We start from the raw sequence: 21,576 nt of genomic DNA, 5'->3' as shown, positions 1-21,576 counted from the left end.
CTTGGATTGGAATAAATCATCAACTGTTAGTTTTAAGCCCACTAGATAGTGGCAAAACCATCTTTTCTAAGCCCACCCGAGGGTGGCAAATCCACGTTTTAGCCTACTTGCGGGTAGCACCATCAAACCACTTTCAAATAAACAAACATGAAGTGTTTTGTTCCAATTCAGGCAATCCAGTCTATACTTATATGCTGTGCGCATCACATAGTAACCTAGGCTAATAACCGGAATAAGAACACACAATGTTTTCAAAAATAGATATCATGGTTAGTAGAGGCCGATCTTTGATCGGGCGAGCGGGGGTGCTCACGAAGTGACCTTCTCCAATCGTACCCAAGTTGCCGAGCCGAGGCAACTTTGGTGATGACGGACACGTGGCCTTTGGCACCGAGTCAGGGTTTCCTAAATTTCCCATTAAAAAAATATTTAGGTGGCGACTCTGTATCTGGCAAAGCAGTCCATGTTTGGCACTTCTTTCAAAATCTGTTTTCTCAAAACGATTTGCCGGATTTGGACTCTTTGGTTCAGACTTAGAACCGTGACTACAAATCGAGTCCGAGCTGTAGCTGAGGTCCCCCGCGGGCTGGTTACAGTTTCTGGCGACTCTGCTGGGGATTTAGAGAACTTGACTCGAACTCATGATATCTGTTTTTTACTACAGTTGTGTGTTTCTTTGCATTACATTTGCATTGGTGTGCCTAGGACACCGTGTTTGCCATCTGCTATTCCTGAACGGTTTGTCGGAGGCTTGTCTTGTCAAGACATGACCATAAGGCTGACCGGTTGTCGGCTCTGCCAGTATGGGAACACAAACCCCGGTTTTACCGGGGCACCCTCTTTGACCATTCGACCTAGTGCATATTCAGATCCATAGTGACCATTCCAAACTAGGACAGGTTGCTTACCCGTTTATAGGTTGTTTGAAACCGCTGCGTGCGTAGTGAAATCCTAGCTCCTGACAAAATAGGACAGGGAAACCCTACCCCTTCATAGGGGTGTTTTGGCTCTCACTTATCTGTTATGTGCTTTAGAGTGCGTCTCTACAGGAATGCATGTATCAGTATATGAGTTTGGGCATTAGGCCTGCGGGCACCAGTTCAATATTTGGGAGTCAGCTTTACCTGTGGGTATCAGACTCAGATTTTGAGGCCGAATTTTGGGGCAGAATTCAGTAGAGGGCACACTCATTCAACTATGCTCGTATCTGTTCAGATGGAATCAGGCTGAGATGCTATCTGTTTTCTCTTTTGCAAGGTAGTCTGGGAACTATAGCTTCAGAAGGCTCCGATATTCCCCGGGTACATTGGATCCGTGTCGATAGACTTTGTCAGGTCGGAAATTCAGTTCAAGGGCAAATCAGTGTTCCTCCGCTGAGGTAAGGCAAAGGAGGGCCAGATAGGGTTCATTTTGTCCACCTGATCCGACAGTCACCAGTCACATCATCAGCAGACCCGTGATGGCACAGGGTTCGGAAGAATTTGTGGCCATGATAGCAGCACTAAATTAGGGAACTGCAATGCAGGACAAGACCAGTGCTGAAACGCAACGCCCATCTGGGGTATCTGTTTCGTATCCAGCTTCGGGACCCCAGCCGAACTTTGACCCACTTCTACCAGCTGAAGATTTGCAGGGTCCAGATCCCCGAGAAAGGTTGACTCAAGCTCGAGTTTCCACAACCCCGGTGCAGCCTACTGAGAGGCTTCCTTTTTCTGATGTTAATGAATTCAATCCGACTGCAGTGAAAATTGTGAACCTTGAGAAGCAATTCAAGAGGGCACAGGGCCTCAACTCCATTCACGACATTGAGGATTGGTCCACCGAGGTTGCCGTAAGGCTCCCAGCCGAGAGTACCAATGCTGGTGGTAGCACTATTTCCAAACCTGCTGAAGTCAACACAGTCGCCATAGCCGACCCTTTTGCCAAGGCCAGCCTACAAATAGCCAGCTCAGCCCGAGCTCAGGGTAGATTTTTCAACCCCCTCCATATGAGCCTAACCAGGGCATTCAAAGTTCTGATGGAAAGAGGGCACCTCAAACCCCTTAATCCTCAACCTTCGCCAAATCCACTCCCTGCTAGACATAACCCCAGCAAATACTGTGTATATCATCAACAGCGCGGCCATGGCACCGATGGTTGCTACCGCCTTCGTCATGAGATCCAGAATCTCATTGACAACCGGACAATAGTTCCACCTCAAAACCCCAAGGACCAAGTGCCTCCTCCACATCTCAACCTCAGCCAAACACTGCCACCCACCTACAACCCCAGTATATACACCCCGACCCATATACTCAAACCCGAGATGTTTATCCCGGAAAGCATGGGCTTAAGCATGATGGATGCACTTGGACCCCAATCATCTCAAACCCGTGAGCCCACGACTTCTGAGCTGAAGAGAATGATCGAAGATCTTCAGAGAACTGTGATAGGTTTGGCCTCCGGGACATCGGCTCCGTCATCAACCACATCACATGCCAGGGAGTTCATGTCAAAAGGCTCCCCAATTTCGGAACGGGCTATATTTGAGGAATGCCAATCGCTTGGTAAAGTGTAGGCGAGTGGAAAGAACAAGGTAGAGGTGGACATGGATCCTCATGAATATCTTCTGTTGGCTGTTGAGGCTTTGAAAGCCGAGGGACTGAACAAAGAGCAAGTGTTCGCGGTCGTTGCAAAAACTGTGGACGACATTGTCGCCACTCAAGTTGGGGGCAGTTTGAATCAATGGGCAAGCCAGGAGAAGGGTCGTTGTATCAGAAACGTTCCTTTCGGCTATAATCCTGCACTCGGAAAAGATCAGCAAACCAGGCCAGCACCTGCTAATACCCCTGCTGGTGCGTCCAGCAAAAATCCACAAACCTTGAAGTACCAACCCCGAGGTCGGAGGGTCTTCCATGCCCTCTATATGCCTTTGTCAAAGGCTCTAGAGGTTTTGATCAAGAAAGGGCATTTGAAGCCCCTTGAGCCGCAGCCATTACCAAAGAACCTCCCTCTCTCGCACAACTCAGCCGACTACTGTGCCTTCCATTAGCGAGCTGGCCATACCACTGACAGTTGCTTTCGTCTGCGCCATGATGTACAAGATTTGTTTGACAACGGGGTCATCCCCGCACCAAGTCCTGCAAAGCCCATCGGCACTTGATCAGTGAATTTGTGGGGGGATAATGTGATGTGATCGAGGGATGAACCAGCTGCGGGTGGCACTCGATTTACTCCAGATGTGGGAGGGACATGCGCTATTCTGAGCATTTGCGAATGCCAGTTTCTGACTTGAGTATTGGGTCAGTCTTGTTGTTTTGTTTTGAGTCTGTCTTTTTGTTTTGAGTCAGTCTCTTTTGTTTTGGGTCTGTCTTGTTGTATCGAGTCAATCCTGTTGTATAGGAGTCAGGTGATTCCAGGGGGTGTTGCCTCGGGCATCACCATTTTGTTTTGTGTTTGTCTTTTCGTTTTGTTTTGAGTCTGTTTCTGTCAGGGAGCCAGTTGTGCCAACAGATTCTGAATGAAACAGCAGTGGTTTTTCACGCTCTTGTGTTTGCCTCGGCCGTGTGCCAATTATGCCAGAAAGTTTGAATGAAACGGCGGTACTTTTCGCCTACTCTTCTGCACCCCAAAATCATTGCATTGACCTAAGTTTTTTTAAAACTTTTTGAACACTGAGGTGAAAACAAAGAGGAAGGAATTCCTCGGGATTTGCAAAACTTTGATCATTTGAGAGAAAGAGAGGTGTGCTAAGCCCTTAATGATGGAATCATGCCTGTTAGCGTGAGTACTGAGAAGGACCCTGGTTTGATCCAGATTGGTTCTACACTACCTTCAGCGCGAGCGATTTGTCGCTTTCTTAAAAATTTTCAAAAACAAAATGTTTTGCGCGGCCTTGCGAAGACCTGTGTGGAATCACTCCTGAGATTGTGCAGCCTAAGATCACTCTTAGCCTCGAGACTCAACCCCTTTGCTTCCAAACCTTGAAACTTGAATTCAGAAGGTTCAACGGTCAACTATGATGTGAGGCCTGTGCGGCCGGATTTGAAGCAGCCCTCGAACAAGAGGCCAGGAAAGTCAGATCAAAAAGATCAGATCTCATCAAGAGAAGCTTACGAAACTAGAACAGCAGCCATTCTCTTGGATTCAGATAATTTCAGGATCTCAAAACCATTTGGCATGGACTCGTTACACTTTTACCCTTTGAGAGGCTCGCTGGGCCGAAAACCCGGAAGGGCGACCCAGGCAAAAGTTAGAGCAAGAGAAAAATACAAAAAAGAAAAAGCAAAAAATGCAAAAAGAAAAAAAGAGAACAAAAAAGAAAGATGCAAAGAAAAGAACAAAAAAAAGAGAAGAAAAGAATTGAAAAGAAAAGAAGAACAAAGCTCGCAAGGTCGAAAACCCGCAACGGGCGCCTTGGCAAAAGTTAGAGCCTAAAAAGGAGAGGTTAATACCCGAGTGTACCTTAACCCCGAACTACGTAAGGCTTGATTCCCATGTTTGGGATATGTAGGAAACTTCATTCTGAAGTCCAGCCATAGACACTTCCAATTCGATTGTATCCATGCGATGGTTCTGGTCATCTTTGTCTTCTCTGTATCTGAGGATTTGGTTGCGTTCGTCGCTCTGAGGACTGCCCACAAAGCGCTGCGGTGCCATCCAAACAAGGGGCAACTTTCCGTTGCCACTCGATGTACTGCGGTGCCATCCAAACAAGGGGCAACTTTCCGTTGCCACTCGATGTACTGTAATGCCATCCAAACAAGGGGCAACTTTCCGTTGCTATTCAACGAGCCGCGGTGCCGTTCAAACAAGGGGCAACTTTCCGTTGCCATACAGTTCCCGTTCAAACAAGGGGCAATTTTCCATTGCTATGGATCCGATGTTGCGCATCTCAAGAGTAGGTTCCGTACTCGTTGAGCAGTGGTCATTTGTAAAAATAGTTTTTGAGAATTTTTACTAAGGTTGACTAATCTTCTCGAAAAGTATTCCATTTTTAAAACTGGACCATTTCTTGGACCCAAAAGAGGAAAATTTTCAGTGCTCACAGCCTAACTTGCATGATTTTAAATCAGAAAATTGAACAAGCATGTTTATCTAACTCTCATGATTGGTCAAAATTGTTTTAGTAGAAAGCTAAAACAAAAAAATGGTCAAAATGATGAACTACGGGCACAGTTGAGTCAGGTGTTCTGTCTTTTCCCCTTTGTCAAAATACTTGCCAGAAAGGGCACTCTACTTGTCGGAAAGGGCACTATATTCGCCAGAAAAGGGCACAACAAAGGGCAGAAAGCTCTCACATCCTCCAAGCAACGAGGTATCAAGCAAAGTGCGAAGCACGAACTAGAATGGGGAAAGATATTCCATTCCGTCATCTGGACAGATCTTATCACGTCCAAACTCCCCAGCAAAGCATCATCAACTGGTGTTAGCTCCAAATTTGCTACACACCCAGTTGTAGCGCAACCTTTCCGTGGGAGGCATTCACCAGCTGTGAGCGGAAGAAAGAGAATCTAGCAGAATGCTAGGGGCACGAGCCCATAATTTACTGGTTATCCATCAACCACCTAGGAGAGGGATGAAAAATGAGAAATTGAAGAATAGAGAGATGTGCGATGAGAGGAAAAGTGAGAAGAGGGATTTTTCAGAAAAACAGAGCTTGAGGGTCGAGTGATGTGAGAATCACAAATGAGAAAGGGTGGGAAACACTACCCAGTGAAACAGGCTCCCTGTGCACGCCTGAGTGTCGTGTCTTTTTGTTTTATCTCGATTCTTGTTTTGAGTCGTTTCGAGTGTTACTCGATGTGTCTAGGTTGCGTGCCTTTTATTTCCTTGTTGAGTTGTCTTGCTGTGTTCAGTCGTAGGCTCGATACCCGGTCAAAAGCTCATTTATCAATTCAAAAATAGAATCGTTTTGCGCTCCGAGTGCCGTGCCGTTCTCCACATCTGTGCAAAACAAGATTCGTTCTTTCATAAAACCGCAGGGTTCAACCCAGGTCATGCGAAAACAGTAGAACTAGGACCTATCTGAAGCTATATATGGTTCCGGACTGCAAGGCAAAAGCAAAAGAGGAAATGTCGGGTATCTGAGTTTGTTTCAACTTCAGTAAGTTCCGAGACTACATTCCGTGATGTATACCTCTTCAAAGTCTTGCCAAAGCTCCGAAGTATGAGTGTGCCTCTACCTCAAGCTCAAGATCAAGTCTGCTTCAAGCCAGAATGACGATCAAGTGCTCTCCCTGAGTACCATTCCCCGCCAGAGGCATCTTGGCTGTGTTCGCAATGAGTTCCTAGGAGACCAACTGCGACGGTGGAAACTAGAGTTCGAATGGCTGATGCCTAGAACGTAAAGGTTCAGGATTTCTGAGACTAAAGTCTGGTTTAAATACCCAGAGGCATGTCCTCGGCTTGAAATCTGTATGGAAGCCCCATAGGTTGAGATAGCATGTATGCACCTCAATTCTGGATACTGAACCAACCTAGTCTGTCACCCCGTTGGAGAATAGGGAAAGTTGTGAATGTGATCAGGAAGAAAGGCAACATCCAAGTGTTCTACGTGAAGAACCCTTGTCAGTATTTCAGAGCCTTTGTACTGTAAGATGAAGGTAAGTGTTCGAAGAGCACAGGGGAAGATCCCCATCGGAGCAGAGCGGTTCACCGCCACTCACCTCATGAGGTGCTTTCTAAAGTGCTGTTTTGTCCATTTATTGCTTTCCTTAAGCATCATGCATTGTAATGCATTGTACCTATCAAGTTTCTTTCTCATTTCATGCACAATATTGTATGTACGGTTCATTCAAAGAAGTTCCGTTTTAAGATCATTTATTTAGTGTATCAATCACACTTCATTCATTTAGTATATCAATCATACTTTGTTCACTTAGTGCATCTATCACACTTTGTGCTCACCTTTTTGTGTATCAATCACATGTTCGCTTTGTGTATCTATCACACATGCACACTGTATTCGCAGTGAGAATTCCATAATTTTCTTACATCCTTTCTGCACGAGGTGTAGTTTGGCTCGAGTTTACTTGCTTGCCTAGCATTCGCTTAAAATGTTGTATTTATTTCGCATAATTGCTTCATTACAGCTCTCTTTGCATAATCATGAGTGATGCCCGGCTTCGCTTAGCGTATAAGTCCACTCTTCAAACTGGCTTCGCGTAGCGTATAAGTCCACTCCTCAAACTGGCTTCGCGTAGCGTATAAGTCCACTCTTCAAATTGGCTTCGCGTAGCGTATAAGTCCACTCGTCAAACCGGCTTCGCTTAGCGTATAAGTCCAACTTTCAATTTGGCTTCGCGTAGCGTATAAGTCCACTCGTCAAATCGGCTTCGTGTAGCGTATAAGTCCAACTTTCAAATCGGCTTCGCGTAGCGTATAAGTCCAACTTTCAAAATCGGCTTCGCGTAGCGTATAAGTCCAACTTTCAAAATCGGCTTCGCGTAGCGTATAAGTCCAACTTTCAAAATCGGCTTCGCTTAGCGTATAAGTCCAACTTTCAAACTGGCTTCACGTAGCGTATAAGTCCACTCGTCAAACCGGCTTCGCTTAGCGTATAAGTCCAACTTTCAAACTAGCTTCGCGTAGCGTATAAGTCCACTCGTCAAACCGGCTTCGCTTAGCGTATAAGTCCAACTTTCAATTTGGCTTCGCGTAGCGTATAAGTCCACTCGTCAAATCGGCTTCGCATAGCGTATAAGTCCAACTTTCAAAATCGGCTTCGCGTAGCGTATAAGTCCAACTTTCAAAATTGGCTTCGCGTAGCGTATAAGTCCAACTTTCAAAATCGGCTTCGCGTAGCGTATAAGTCCAACTTTCAACTTGGCTTCGCGTAGCGTATAAGTCCACTCTTCAAACCGGCTTCGCTTAGCGTATAAGTCCAACTTTCAATTTGGCTTCGCGTAGCGTATAAGTCCACTCGTCAAACCGGCTTCGCTTAGCGTATAAGTCCAACTTTCAAACCGGCTTCGCTTAGCGTATAAGTCCAACTTTCAAATCGACTTCGCGTAGCGTATAAGTCCAATCTTCAAATCGGCTTCGCGTAGCGTATAAGTCCAATTATCAAACCGGCTTCGCGTAGCGTATAAGTCCAATCTTCAAAATATTTCTGCGTATCATTTTGCATTTTGCCCCTGCCTGCGGGCACATCTCTGTTTATCACGCCTGTTTGTCTAAGTCTCCGGCCTTGTCAAAAATGGGTCGTCTCTGGGCTTTGACATTCACTCCCGTCACTTATGACTTCCGAGTTCTGTCAAAGAGGGGCAACTGTAGACACCCCATTTTTGACCGACCTTGAGACTCAGACGTCACCAGTTGAGCACTCGGTAATATTGCATGTTGTGCTTGTTCAGAACTCTCAGAGTCGCGGCTGCGAGCCCTGCCTCCGGACTTCCGAACCCTCTTTTGTGCCTTGCCTCGGTTTGCGAACCAGACTCGGTTTTCTCTGTTTCTTTTCCTGAGGGAAGAGAGAGGTCCCGTAGACCATCTCTCAGTGACCGTGGGCTACATTTTGTGGCCATAGGCCATTTTGCCCATTTCGGAGCCCGGTTCCCGATTTTCGGAGCTGTCAGGCCGTGTGCCTCTGCTCGGGACCGCTTAACCATCTCCGTTTGCTCTAAATTTTGGCATGCATCTTATTTACTCCCTTTTGAGGGACACTGGGGTCTGAGAGACCCACTTCGTGGTCGAACACCACTCCCGGTGCCTAACAGCCAGTTTTCGGAGCCTCGGGCTGCGCGTTTTGGCCCCCGAACCTTCATTTTGCATCGGTTTGGGCTCATTTTTGGTGGAGACCTTATTTTCACTGTTAGAAAGCTTGTAGGAGGGTGGGAGGCCAGTAATTTTGCTGAAAATCCAACTTCTTTTTGGTCAAAAGTGATTCAGCATGAATCCGGGAAGGAGAAAAAGCTGCGCGGCTTCACCGAAACGGGCGTAACTCATTGCACAAGAGGAATTAAGATATGAGGCCACCACCATTGGAAAGCTTACTTCCAGGGCTTCATTTTGCACTCAATAATATCCCAAGTCCAAGTCCGGGGGGGAGAGATGTGGTTGGTTGAAGTCCGCTTGGACCGAATCTGCGCGGCTTCACGGAAAAGGGTATAACGTTTTCTACAGGAGGAATTTTAATGCAAGGTTTGCGCCATTGGAAAGCTAACTTCTGGGGCTTCATCCTAGGAGGTGGCCGGCCACTTTTTCTGGCCGGCCGGCCACTTTTTTCCTTTGACCTAGCCGGCCGGCTAGGGGAAGTGGCCGGCCGGCCACCTGCAGCCAAAATGTCAGGCCGGCCTGCTTCTTCAGGTTGAGTACATTCCAGCTGTGCCTTGGTTTTCCCCCAAAAATATCTACATCCGGGGGACCCTTTTGGAGGGAAAAAAGGCCTCATTTTCCCTCCACTTTGGCTAGACTCTTCTCTCCATCTCTTATCCATATAGAGAGCCTCCCAACTCTAGAGAAAGGGTTACAAGAATTGCTTGGAGCATATACATACATAGGACCCCATTTCCTTCAAGTTTTGGGCTCCATTCCATCATCATCTTCAAGCTCTACCACCACCTTTCCATTCCAGTAGCAAGGGGAAGAATTCCAGCAGCTTAGAGTCACCAAATCTGGTCCAAGAAGCAACAAAAGTGTTGGTCTTCAAAGGTAAGTCCAATTTCCCTCTTTTCTAGCCCATTTTTGCACCATCTCTAAGCCATACATGCTTATTGATTTGAGCTCCGACCAAAACTGAAAAGATCATTTTTTTGAGCTCATTTTCTTGTTTCATTAAGGGCTCAACCCTGTTTGAGGCCCCCATATTGCACTTGCTTCAATATCCCCTTAAATGTCAATTTTCTTGCATGCTTTGGCAGCCTATCATGCTTCTATTTTTGGTCAATTTACAGGCCTAGAGATGGCCTTATTTTGACCTTCTTAACATGTTTCATTAAGGGTCTTTGGCTGTTTGTGGAATATTTTGCATACTTTGTGTTGTAGCCACTTTTGAGCCTCATTTTGCATTGCATTTATAGCATGTTTGTATACTGTTTTTGGGATTTTACAGTTCTGAAAATATGATTATTTTTGGTCCCTCTTCAATGTTGTAGAAGGGAATTTTTCAGTTTGGGCATTGCATATACCACTTGCCTCTTTGGCCACCTTTTTGGCCCTTTTTCTTGCATAAGAACTTAGCCTTGTCTATGATTGTTTTTAGGTTTTTTACAGTTCTGAAAATATGCTTATTTTTGGCCCCTCTTCAATGTTGTTGAAGGGCCCTAACCTGTTCGGAGTTAGCAGCTATGAGTTGCTTCACAATCTCATGTTTAGGGCCATTTCTTGCATGCCATTGTTGCCCTGTCTTGGTTTGCTGTTTGGCCATGCTATAAACTGGAAAAGTGCATGTTTAGGGGCTGCCTTGCTTCTGTCTATTCATGGCATGTCCATATTGTGCATATTTGGTATAGCTATAGGCCATTTCGGGTGCCAAAATTCATGTTTCGGGACCATTCCGTGCATCGGGTGTACTTTCGCCTCGTTTCGGGGCTGTTTTCCCCCACTTTTCATTGCTGAAAATCAATTAGCATGCTTATATACCATTTTAGCCATATCGCATTGCGTATGCCATTGCCTCGGTTTGCGTGCCCGTGTGCACGCACTTCGAGTCACTTCATTTTCATTCATCGGCCTCTTATGTGAGTGTGGCTGAGGCCCTCTCATGTTAGTATAAGTCCATGTCGCATTCTCTATGTCATTTTTTCCATATTGCATTGCGTATGCCATTGCCTCGGTTTGCGTGCCCGTGTGCACGCACTTCGAGGCACTTCATTTTCATCCATCGGCCTCTTATGTGAGTGTGGCTGAGGCTCTCTCATGTTAGTATAAGTCCATGTTGCATTCCATATGCCATTTCCATGCCATCGCATTGCATATGCCATCGCCTTGGTATGCGTGCCCATGTGCACGCATTTCGAGGCACTTCGTTTTCATCCACCGGCATCCTATGTGAGTGTGGCTGAGGCTCCCTCATGTTGGTATAAGCCCATATCATGTTTCCATGTCATTTGCATTGCATATGCCATTGCCTCAGTTTGCGTGCTCGTGTGCACGCATTTCGAGGCATCTCATTTTTACAGCATAGTGCATACTAGGTTGTATCTTAGATCGCATTCTGTCATTTTCTCGGTTTACGCGCCCGTGTGCACGTATTTCGAGGCATGTCATTCCATAGCATTGTGTATGTTAGGATTGTATCTTAGTTGCATTTCATGCATGTCATGCATATCGCATCGTATCCGGGATAGGAGTTAGCCCGGGCACGGGAAACGAGGTGCATTTCGTACTCCGAGTGACGGAATGCGTCTCAATTCCCCAGTCACCGACACTCCGGATTATCCATGATGGAGTTAGGTTTTAGCTGTGTTTTCATGTGCATTCATCCTATATTGAATTGTGCATTTCGACTCCTCGGCCATCATGCCTCGGTATGCGTGATTGGTGGCACGAGGATTGAGGCATGCATATATTTGTGAAAATACATTGCTATGCCCCTTTCCTGCTCTCTGTTGCAGCAAAATGAAGAATCAGCAACTTTTTGGAGTCTGGCACGCTTTCCAAGAATAACTGCTAAACAGAGGCTAATTGGGGCATCCCAGTGGATTTCCGCGCAAGGCAGCCCAAACATACAGCATTCATCAGAAGCAAGGCAGTCCCTGGCTTGCATGCCAGTTTTACAGCTTTCTTAGTTAATTTGTTAATTAATTAGGAATTTGTACATTATTTGGACTGTATTATTCGGACTGTAATTTTCTTTTATTTTGGGACTGTATATTTATTCGGACCCTCTGCGCGAGGGCAATGTTGTAATAAGTGTGGGTGAGTGTGATGTATGTCTTCCAACCCCACGTCTTTCTTCCCTTTTATTTACCTGCTTATGATGGTTAGATTAGGGCATATTTCAATTAGCATACAGTATGACAGCATGTTTGCATCATTCATCTGTTTTGCATGCACCGGGCTCGGCGCACCATACTAACTGCATTGTATTTCAATTTCAAAGTTGAATACGTGTTAGCTGTAGCATTTCATATGCCATCTTAGAATAGCCGAGCCTACTACTGTTGCATTTTGCATGTGTTGCATTAGGCATTTCTGTATACTTAGGATCATGCATGATTTCTAATGTAATTTCTATTTTGGCTTGGAGTACTAGGTAAGTTCTATGCTTTAGCATCCTTGCATGCGTGTGAGTGACTGCCATGATAGCATGCTTACCATGAGGCTATTTGCTTGTGTGATATAACTGCCTGAATGCCTATGGGTGAAGGTTGGGTTGCTTGGATTGGAATAAATCATCAACTGTTAGTTTTAAGCCCACTAGATAGTGGCAAAACCATCTTTTCTAAGCCCACCCGAGGGTGGCAAATCCACGTTTTAGCCTACTTGCGGGTAGCACCATCAAACCACTTTCAAATAAACAAACATGAAGTGTTTTGTTCCAATTCAGGCAATCCAGTCTATACTTATATGCTGTGCGCATCACATAGTAACCTAGGCTAATAACCGGAATAAGAACACACAATGTTTTCAAAAATAGATATCATGGTTATTAGAGGCCGATCTTTGATCGGGCGAGCGGGGGTGCTCACGAAGTGACCTTCTCCAATCGTACCCAAGTTCCCGAGCCGAGGCAACTTTGGTGATGACGGACACGTGGCCTTTGGCACTGAGTCAGGGTTTCCTAAATTTCCCATTAAAAAAATATTTAGGTGGCGACTCTGTATCTGGCAAAGCAGTCCATGTTTGGCACTTCTTTCAAAATCTGTTTTCTCAAAACGATTTGCCGGATTTGGACTCTTTGGTTCAGACTTAGAACCGTGACTACAAATCGAGTCCGAGCTGTAGCTGAGGTCCCCCGTGGGCTGGTTACAGTTACCCAGAGTGGTTTGTGAGTACTCGGACGTCTTTCCCGAGGATCTTGTTAGTTTGCCTCCCTATCGAGAGGTGGAGTTCTCTATTGATTTAGTACCCCGCACTGCACTGATTTCCATGGCGCCTTATTGTTTTGCCCCAGTCAAGTTGAGTGAGTTGAAGATTCAACTCCAAGAGTTGCTAGAGAAGGGCTTTATTTGCTCTAGTACTTCGCCGTGGGGAGCACCGGCCCTCTTTCCTAAAAAGAAAGACGGGGCTTTGAGACTTTGCATCGATTACCGGAAATTGAATCGGGCTACGGTTAATAAGAAGTACCCTATGCCTCGTATTGATGATTTGTTTGACCAGCTGAAAGGATCCCGTTGTTTCTCTAAGATAGACTTGAGATCGGGTTACCATTAGTTGAGGGTCAGAGAGGAAGATATCCCAAAGACGGCATTCCGTACGCGGTATGGCCATTATGAGTTTCTGGTGATGCCTTTTGGGCTCACCAATGCACTGACAGTGTTTATGGACTTGATGAACCGAATATTCTGGGAATTCTTAGATCGTTTTGTAGTCATCTTCGTGGACGACATTCTGATTTATTCACCTTCTGAGGAGGAGCACGAGGAACACTTGAGAGTGGTGTTTGAGTTGCTTAGAACCCATAAGTTGTATGCCAAGTTCGGGAAGTGTGAGTTCTGGCTAAGAGAGGTTAAATTCTTAGGCCATGTAGTCTCCAGGGAAGGGGTGTTTGTTGATACATCCAAGATAGAGGCAGTGCAGGATTGGGCACAGCCTAAGAGTGTTTATGAGATCCACAGTTTTCTGCGATTGGCCGGTTAATACCGTCAGTTTGTGGAAGATTTCTCCAGGCTAGCTTCGCCTTTGACTAGATTGACGCGAAAAGGGGTCAAATTTGTATGGAGTGAGACTTGTGAAAAGTCGTTCCAAGAGCTGAAAGTTAGACTTACTACCACTACAGTTTTGATTATCTCGGAGAGAGGCTTGGGTTATGCGGTTTACTGTGATGCTTCGCGGGAGGGTTTGGGTTGTGTGCTGATGCAAGAGGGAAAAGTGGTAGTCCATGGCTCACGACAGTTGAAAATACATGAGAGGAATTACCCTACACATGACATAGAGTTAGTAGCTGTGATCTTCGCCTTAAAGATTTGGAGGCACTACCTTTATGGTGAGAGATTCAAGGTGTTCTCGGATCATAAGAGTTTGAAGTATCTGTTTACACAGAAAGACTTGAACTTGAGGCAGAGGAGGTGGATGGAGTTTATTGAGGATTACGACTTTGAGTTGCATTACCATCCGGGGAAGGCCAATGTTGTGGTCGATGCCCTTAGTAGGAAATTCATTAGTGATGTTGCTTGCATAACCATCCGGAAGTGGGAAATGTTGGGTGCACTTGGCGAGTTTGATTTGCTTCTGGGCGAATCTGTTGACACTGCGGCCTTATTTTCTGTAGTTGCGCAACGAACACTTGTGAATCAAGTGTTAGAGGCACAGAGAAGTGACCTTGAGGTAGAATCCCTCCGAGAGAAGATCTCTAGTAGGAAGGTTGAGAAGGGTTTGACTGTGTACCCTGACCAGAGTGTGAGGTACCGAGACCGTTTGTTTGTGCCAAAGTCTTGTCGAGAGGAGGTACTCCGAGAGTTTCACCATTCACGCCTTGCGGTGCATCCGGGAGGCACTAAGATGTATCGTGATTTGGATCGCTAGTTTTGGTGGTGAGGTATGAAGAAGGATGTGGCAATTTTTGTGTTTAAGTGCCTTACTTGTCAGCAAGTGAAGGCTGAACATCAGAGGCCAGCGGGTTTGCTACAACCCTTGCCTATTGCCGAGTGAAAGTGGGAGCATGTCACGATGGACTTCGTTGTAGGTCTTCCGAGGACTCAGCGAGGTAGTGATGCTACTTGGGTAGTTGTAGACCGGTTGACTAAGTCGGCGCACTTTATCCCTATGTGCATGAAAGATTCGGTAGATCATCTAGCCGACTTGTACGTTCGGGACATAGTGAGAATGCACGAGGTCCCAGTGTCGATCGTCTCAGATAGAGATCCACATTTTACTGCTAGGTTGTGGCAGAGTTTGCAGAGTGCCTTAGGCACTAGATTGACCTTTAGCACGGCTTATCACCCTCAGATTGACGGGCAGTCTGAGCGTACTATTCAGATTCTTGAGGATATGCTTTGAGGCTGTGTCCTTGACTTTAGTGGGTCGTGGGAGAGGCACTTGCCCTTAGTGGAGTTTGCCTACAATAACAGTTTCCAATCAAGTATTGGTATGGCACCGTTTAAGGCCTTGTATGGCCGTCCGTGTAGGTCTCCAGTTTGTTGGGCCGAGGTGGGTTATGCACCTTTGTTGGGCCCGGAGTTGGTTTGGGAGACGACGGAGAAAGTTGAGCTTATCTGTAAGAAACTTGTTACAGCCCAGAGTCTTCAAAAGAGTTATGCCGACCGTAGGAAGAGGCCTTTGGCATTTGAGGTGGGTCATCACGTCTTTCTGAAAATATCACCCGGGCGGGGTTTGATGAGGTTTGGAAAGAGTGGGGAGTTATCCCCTCGGTTTATTGGCCCTTTCGAGATCCTTGAGAGGATTGGCGAGGTTGCCTACCGTTTAGCTTTGCCGCCACAGTTGTCCGGAGTGCATGACGTGTTTAATGTTAGTATGCTTCGGAAATACAAGCCGGATCTATCGCATGTATTGGATTGGACTGACTTAGAGGTTGATGAGGATGCCTCATATGAGGAGAGACCGGTGCGGGTCTTAGATAGACGGGAGCAGGTCTTGCGAGGCAAGACAATACCTTTGGTAAAAGTTTTGTGGAAACATCACGGGGTTGAGGAAGCCACTTGGAAATGTGAATTGGAGGTCCGAGAGAAGTATTCGGATCTATTTGTGGATGTTTGAGCATATGTTGAATATTTTGTTGTATTGATAAACTTTAAGAGCATTTAATATGTCTTAAGTGTAAAACATTGTATATGTTTTGATTTATGGAACTATTATGGAATATGCCTTGAAAATGGAAGTTAATTTAGCATTGTATATGTTGAATGTACTGTAACAATGCAAATATATCATTAACATTGAATATGTTATGGAATTGTGAACCATGTATATTGGAAATTGTTAGATTTCAGAAAATGCATGTTGATAATGCATGTTGTAACATATGTTGTAATTTGCCTCTTCAAGAGAGATGAGATAACCGGTAATGGGTCAAGATATTGAATATTGAATTGTATTGTTGTAGAGAGTTAAAAAATCTTGTTTTCGAAACTTGTATCTAATTTCGGGGACAAAATTCTTTAAGGGGGAGAGGTTATAGCGATCCTAGTTTTCTCTCCTTTGGTTGTTGTATTCCGGACTTGGTTCCGCAGATGACGATTGTTGCATATGTTTCATTTTCGTCCTTCAATTCCTTGTATTTGAGTTTTAGGATGTATTCGGCAGGTTTGTAACAGGTTGGATGTGTTTTAAAACAAATGGTAGCTGCCCAGATTTTGGTGTCTTCGCTCGAGCGAGACTTTTGTCGCTCGAGCGAGCTATGTGTTTTAGTTCCTTCGCTCGAGCCAGGGTTCCTTTGCTCGAGCGAGAGTTGAGTGTTGTGTCTGGTGGCTCGAACGAGAAGTCTTGCGCTCGAGCATGCGTCTGCGTCTGGTTCTGGACCTGAGAGTTGAATTTCTTGGCTCGAGTGAGCTTTCCTTCGCTCGAGCAAGCGAGCTGTATGTTTTGGACTCCTTCACTTGAGCGAGCATTCTTGCGCTCAAGCGTGCTTCTGGGTTGCAGACCTGAAGCTTCGAATTGTTGGCTCGAGTGAGGATTTCTACGCTCGAGCGAGGTTTCTTTGTGTCTGGTCGCTCGAGCGACCATTCCTTCGCTCGAGCGAGGCTCGAATATATCAGTTGGCAGCAGGAGTCTCCTTCATCACTTTTTGATATACTTTACATCTCAAACCCTAGATCCGACTCCCTCTCTCTCTACATACACCTTCTTTCTAAGATTTCATCTACTTCTAAAGTGTTTCTATCCTAATCTCTTTGTAAGAAAGATAGAGGGTGGTGTGGGTTTCACTTTAATCTGAAAAGTTCTGGATTTGGAGCACTTTGAGTTTCACCTCTCTCCTCCTTTGAGCTTCGAAAATTAAGGTAGGGATACCCTACTCCATCTTATGGGTTTTGACATAAATTTTAGTCATTTTGAATAGTTGGTGTTGTTGGGTAATTTTGGGAAAGGTTAGGGTTTGATGTGTAATTTATAAAACAGGGGTTTTGTGTTTTAAAAACTCCATGTGTATATGAGACCTTGGAAAATGGTATTATTGTTGTTAAATTGAATAAATTGAACCTTAGGGTTGATATTTGAAAAAGGGGCAAAGTGCCCTAGTTTTGTTGAATAATTAATTTGAATAATTAATTCGGGGAAAATGTGAAATTGAGTGGGAATTCATGAAATGGGAAAGTTGTGAAATTGAACGATGTAGTTGGATAAATTAATCACTCACCTGTGAAAATGTTGATAATTTATCTGTTTGATAAATTTATTATCTGTTTAGAGATAACTGCTTTGGGCTATCGGTGGAGGATAGTCTTGATTGTTGTAGACATTGCATGTTCATTAGGGAAAACTGAAATTAATCACATTGAATATGTCATTAAATATGACGGTTAGAATAATACATCGAATATGTGTATTAATTGATCATTGTATATTATAAGTGGTTAAGTACATTGTATATGTATGTTGTGTGGGAGGAGATAGGGGATGTACTCCATGGTTTGGGAGGAGATTGGGGATGGACACTCAAACCTGTTTCGGAGGATATAAGGGATGGACTCCATTGGTAATTGAAGTATAGAAGTGTTTTAATATGAGTTGTAGTCTCATGTAAATTGTGAATAATGGAAGTGTTGTAATATGAGTTATAGTCTCATTTAATCGGTTGGCCAGGTTCTGAGCCATGTTTATGAATCAACGTTGTTTAAGTGGAGAAAAGTGCAATGAAAAATGAATGTATCTATTGCTGAATTGAAAAGTGTTGTAAGTTGGTTTATAAGTGTTAACCATCTAAGGAATGCTAATGTTTTAGTTATTTCTCATAATTAGTTTAGTATATCTCTACTGGGCATTGGCTCACCCCATATGGGACATCATTTTCAGGTTCAGGTGATATGCTACCTCCAAGGACGTAGCTTGAGAGGCTTAGAGGTTGAAGGATCTTTTGTTATTCTCTTTTGGGTATTACATGTAAATTCAAGCCAATGGCTTATTTTGTATAAAGAGTTAGAACTCTTCTTTTGTTGAACCCAAGTGTTGACTTGGAAAGTTGTAAGCCCGTAGGGCATTTACCTTTATGGTCAACATGTAATACTTTTGTACTTAATACTCTGATGAATGAAAACTTGCTTTACTCTCTTATGTCTATGCATGTCAAGAATGTGGGTATATATGTATTATTTTGAGGGCGTTACATAAATAATCAATCAGTCTCTCTCATCTATTATCTCCAACCATTTCTTGATTACCCCAAAAACTTTTGAAACCACTCGTAGAGTTAAGAGCATATGCAGGAGTATCCTCGTATCACCTCCTTACTTAAAATAAGGGGTTTTATTGTCAAAAAATATGCCTCGTCAAATCCCTTAATCCACCTTTCAAATAAAATGTTGTTACAGTTGCTCCTCAAATCTAGGGAGCGACTATTCGTCTCCAAAAATATAAAATTATTTTTTATTTAACCTTGAGCATATCCATCCCCAAAAGTATAAAATATAAAATAATTAAAAAAATGATATTTTATTAGAATAGAGAAAGAATAAGAAATTTGTTGGGAGGAAATAGATGAAAAAGTGATTCCTACAATAGGAAATTTTTAATAATATTTTAGGGTAAATTCTTATTTTATTTTGTTTTAAAGGCAGGGAGGATGTCCTCCTGAACATCCACCCGGCCGACTGCCCGGTCATTCGGCCGGTCGACCTCCCTGTTTGTTTTCTTTCGCTGCAGAGAAGCTATCTTGCATGTCCTCTTGCTTTTGTTTTTATTATTTTATTATTAAAAAAATATTTAAATTTGAAAGTAATAAAAAATATTATTTTAATAGAATGGAGAAAGAATAGAGAGTTTTTTGAGGGAAGTAGATGAAAAAGTGATTTCTAAAAATAGGAAATGAATTTTTTAATAATATTTTAGGGTAAAATTTAGGTAAACTGGTGGGGATGCTCTAAGGTCTAAATCTATTATTAGGGGCCCTTTCAATTTGTGATAATTTCAAAATTTCCAGAGATGCAATCGTTCCAAAATTGAACTTTTAATTTTCTTGTCATTAGAAACACTTGAAAAGAGATGTTTAGGGTTATTTTGAAAAGATAGTTAAAAATTATCTTTCAACTTTTAACTCATTTTGAGTCCTATCATTTCTCATATTTTTTACACATTTTTTGTGAAAAAGTCAAAAAACATTTAAAAGTCAGCTTTTAACCATTCTTTCAAAATAACCCTCAATATATAAATGTAATTTTCTAAGTAGTTTTTAAATACAATAACACTATAAATTCATCATGTATTTAGAAAAAAAATACTTAATTGTTTAAATTCATTTTACTTATGGATCCTGTGTGGGTGATTTTCTAACCACACTGCCCGCCTAGTAATCAACTGGAAAAGCACTGGCAGAATAGATGGCCTCTAGTTAACCTGCAACAGAAAGAGAAGTCTCCGGCGGTGGTTCAACCACCTGGGGGCACTCCGACGATCAAGTCAGTATATCTCTCAAAGATAAATCAAGTGCTAAACTCACAAGCTTAAGCATAAAAAGCATACCTTAAACCTATGGGAGTGCCTCCCTTTTATAGCCAACACAATCTTAGTCCCAATAGAAGCCTAGCTCTAATGGACTTAGGATTACTGTTAACCTTGGACTCCCGGTAGAATTAGGATAAACTCTCTAAGAGTCTCATCTTAATACAAACTGAAGTCTTCTCCCAATCTAGGACTCTTGTCTATATCCAGGTTGAGTTCTCTCTTCATTCTAGGACTCTTGTCCTTTATCCGCTTATCTCAGATTCCGATATCTTCGGAGATAACCTCGGCCTTGCCGAGATCACCTCAGCATCACGACCAGGACACGTGGCACCTTGGCTAACACGTTGGTGTCACCTTGCCACGTGTTGGTACTCAGAAAATATATCCCCACAACTGCCCCCTAGGTTCTATTACCTCGGCATTCTGAGGTGATGGAACCTACACTGTTCGAGACCAAACTCGCCGACCGCAAAGTTCCCTGGACCTTACTGTCCACTTGTGTCAAGTATTAAGATTCATGCCTTCCAGGCTACTTGAGATCGCACCTTCTAGCCGAGGTTTATGGTTCCATCAATTCGTAAACTCCAGAAGCTTTGCAACTGCACATGAGCTACCATGCATACGCTCCTCAACCGTTTTGTTCATGCATTCATCCCTTACTGGCTTGTACGCGCTTATCAGGTTTGCGTCGTTTCTGCGTACGCTGCCTGATAGGTACATCACCCAAGGTACAATTCCTTTGTCACCTTTTTGAGTTTTCAACAAAGCTTTCTCTCTTTCCTTTTGTCTTCTTATTTTGTATTCTTCCATGTGCTTTCTGTGCTAAAACTTTTCTCTTTTCAAAAAATATCCCCAATCCTTCATCGATCTCTTTTCAAGCTTTCTGCAACTGCTCCGTTCACACTCTCCGGTGGGTTTCCTGATTTCCAGTCACCTATTTGACTCCGACGATCTTTATATCGGCGTTCATTTGGTAGGTTCATAAATTCTCAATCTTTCATAACTCTTCTGATTTACTTTGAATCTGTTTATTTGCCATCTGTGGCCTGCTGTTCTCGTCTGTCTTCAAGTTTTTGATTTCTTATTGCTAAATTGCCTGGAACTGTTCTTGTCATATCCACTTTCTGTTGCTAGCATCATGTCTGGGTCATTACTTTCTTGTTCTTCACATACTTACTTAGTGCTTGTGCACTTGGCTTTATTCTTGAACTTTGTCGTCTTCTTGACTATTTTTCTCTTTTTTCATTCAATCCTCTGGCTTTTTCTCTTTCTAGCTCTTTTCCTTAAATCTGTCATTTTTCCAAGATTTCAAGCTCTGCAACTGTTTTCGTTCCTCTCCTCCGATGAAGCTTACGTCATTCTGTCATTTTCGCATTCGTCGTCAAACTTCGACAATTCTCATTCTGGCTTCTCTTTTTCTGGTAGGCCACTGTTCCTCCTGGTTTTATTTCTTGTTGCTTTCCAAGAAGCTCTGCTTCATTGTTTAATCACCATTACTGTTTTACCCGTTGTTTCCAAATCATCTTCTTGAATACACACTATTCACACATCTGTTGATTTCTGCCACTGTTCTTGGCTTGACACACTTGTGCAATCTTTTTGTCTTGATTTCCTGATAGCTTCATCACCATTTTTGATTATGAATTACATTCTTGTTTCTGTTTTTTGTGTCTTTTTCCAAATTCTTGCTTTCAATCCTTGCCTTCAAACTCCGAGGTGCCAATCATCGAGAAGAGCCATGATCAAACTCTTCGGGAGATCGATGCTGAGCTCGAGGCCGAGAAGGCTGTTAAGAAGTCTTCCCAACTGTCTTCTATATCTTGCCATTGATGTCGAGTAGTTTTGTTTCCTTCTTTTACTCCTTGTACCTTGTACTTTGTC

This window comes from Camellia sinensis, chromosome 10, assembly GCF_055761805.1.
Source record: "Camellia sinensis isolate YWXY chromosome 10, ASM5576180v1, whole genome shotgun sequence".
Classification (NCBI taxonomy): Eukaryota; Viridiplantae; Streptophyta; class Magnoliopsida; order Ericales; family Theaceae; genus Camellia; species Camellia sinensis.
The sequence above is the reverse complement of the archived record's forward strand: the minus strand, read 5'-3'. Positions refer to the sequence as shown.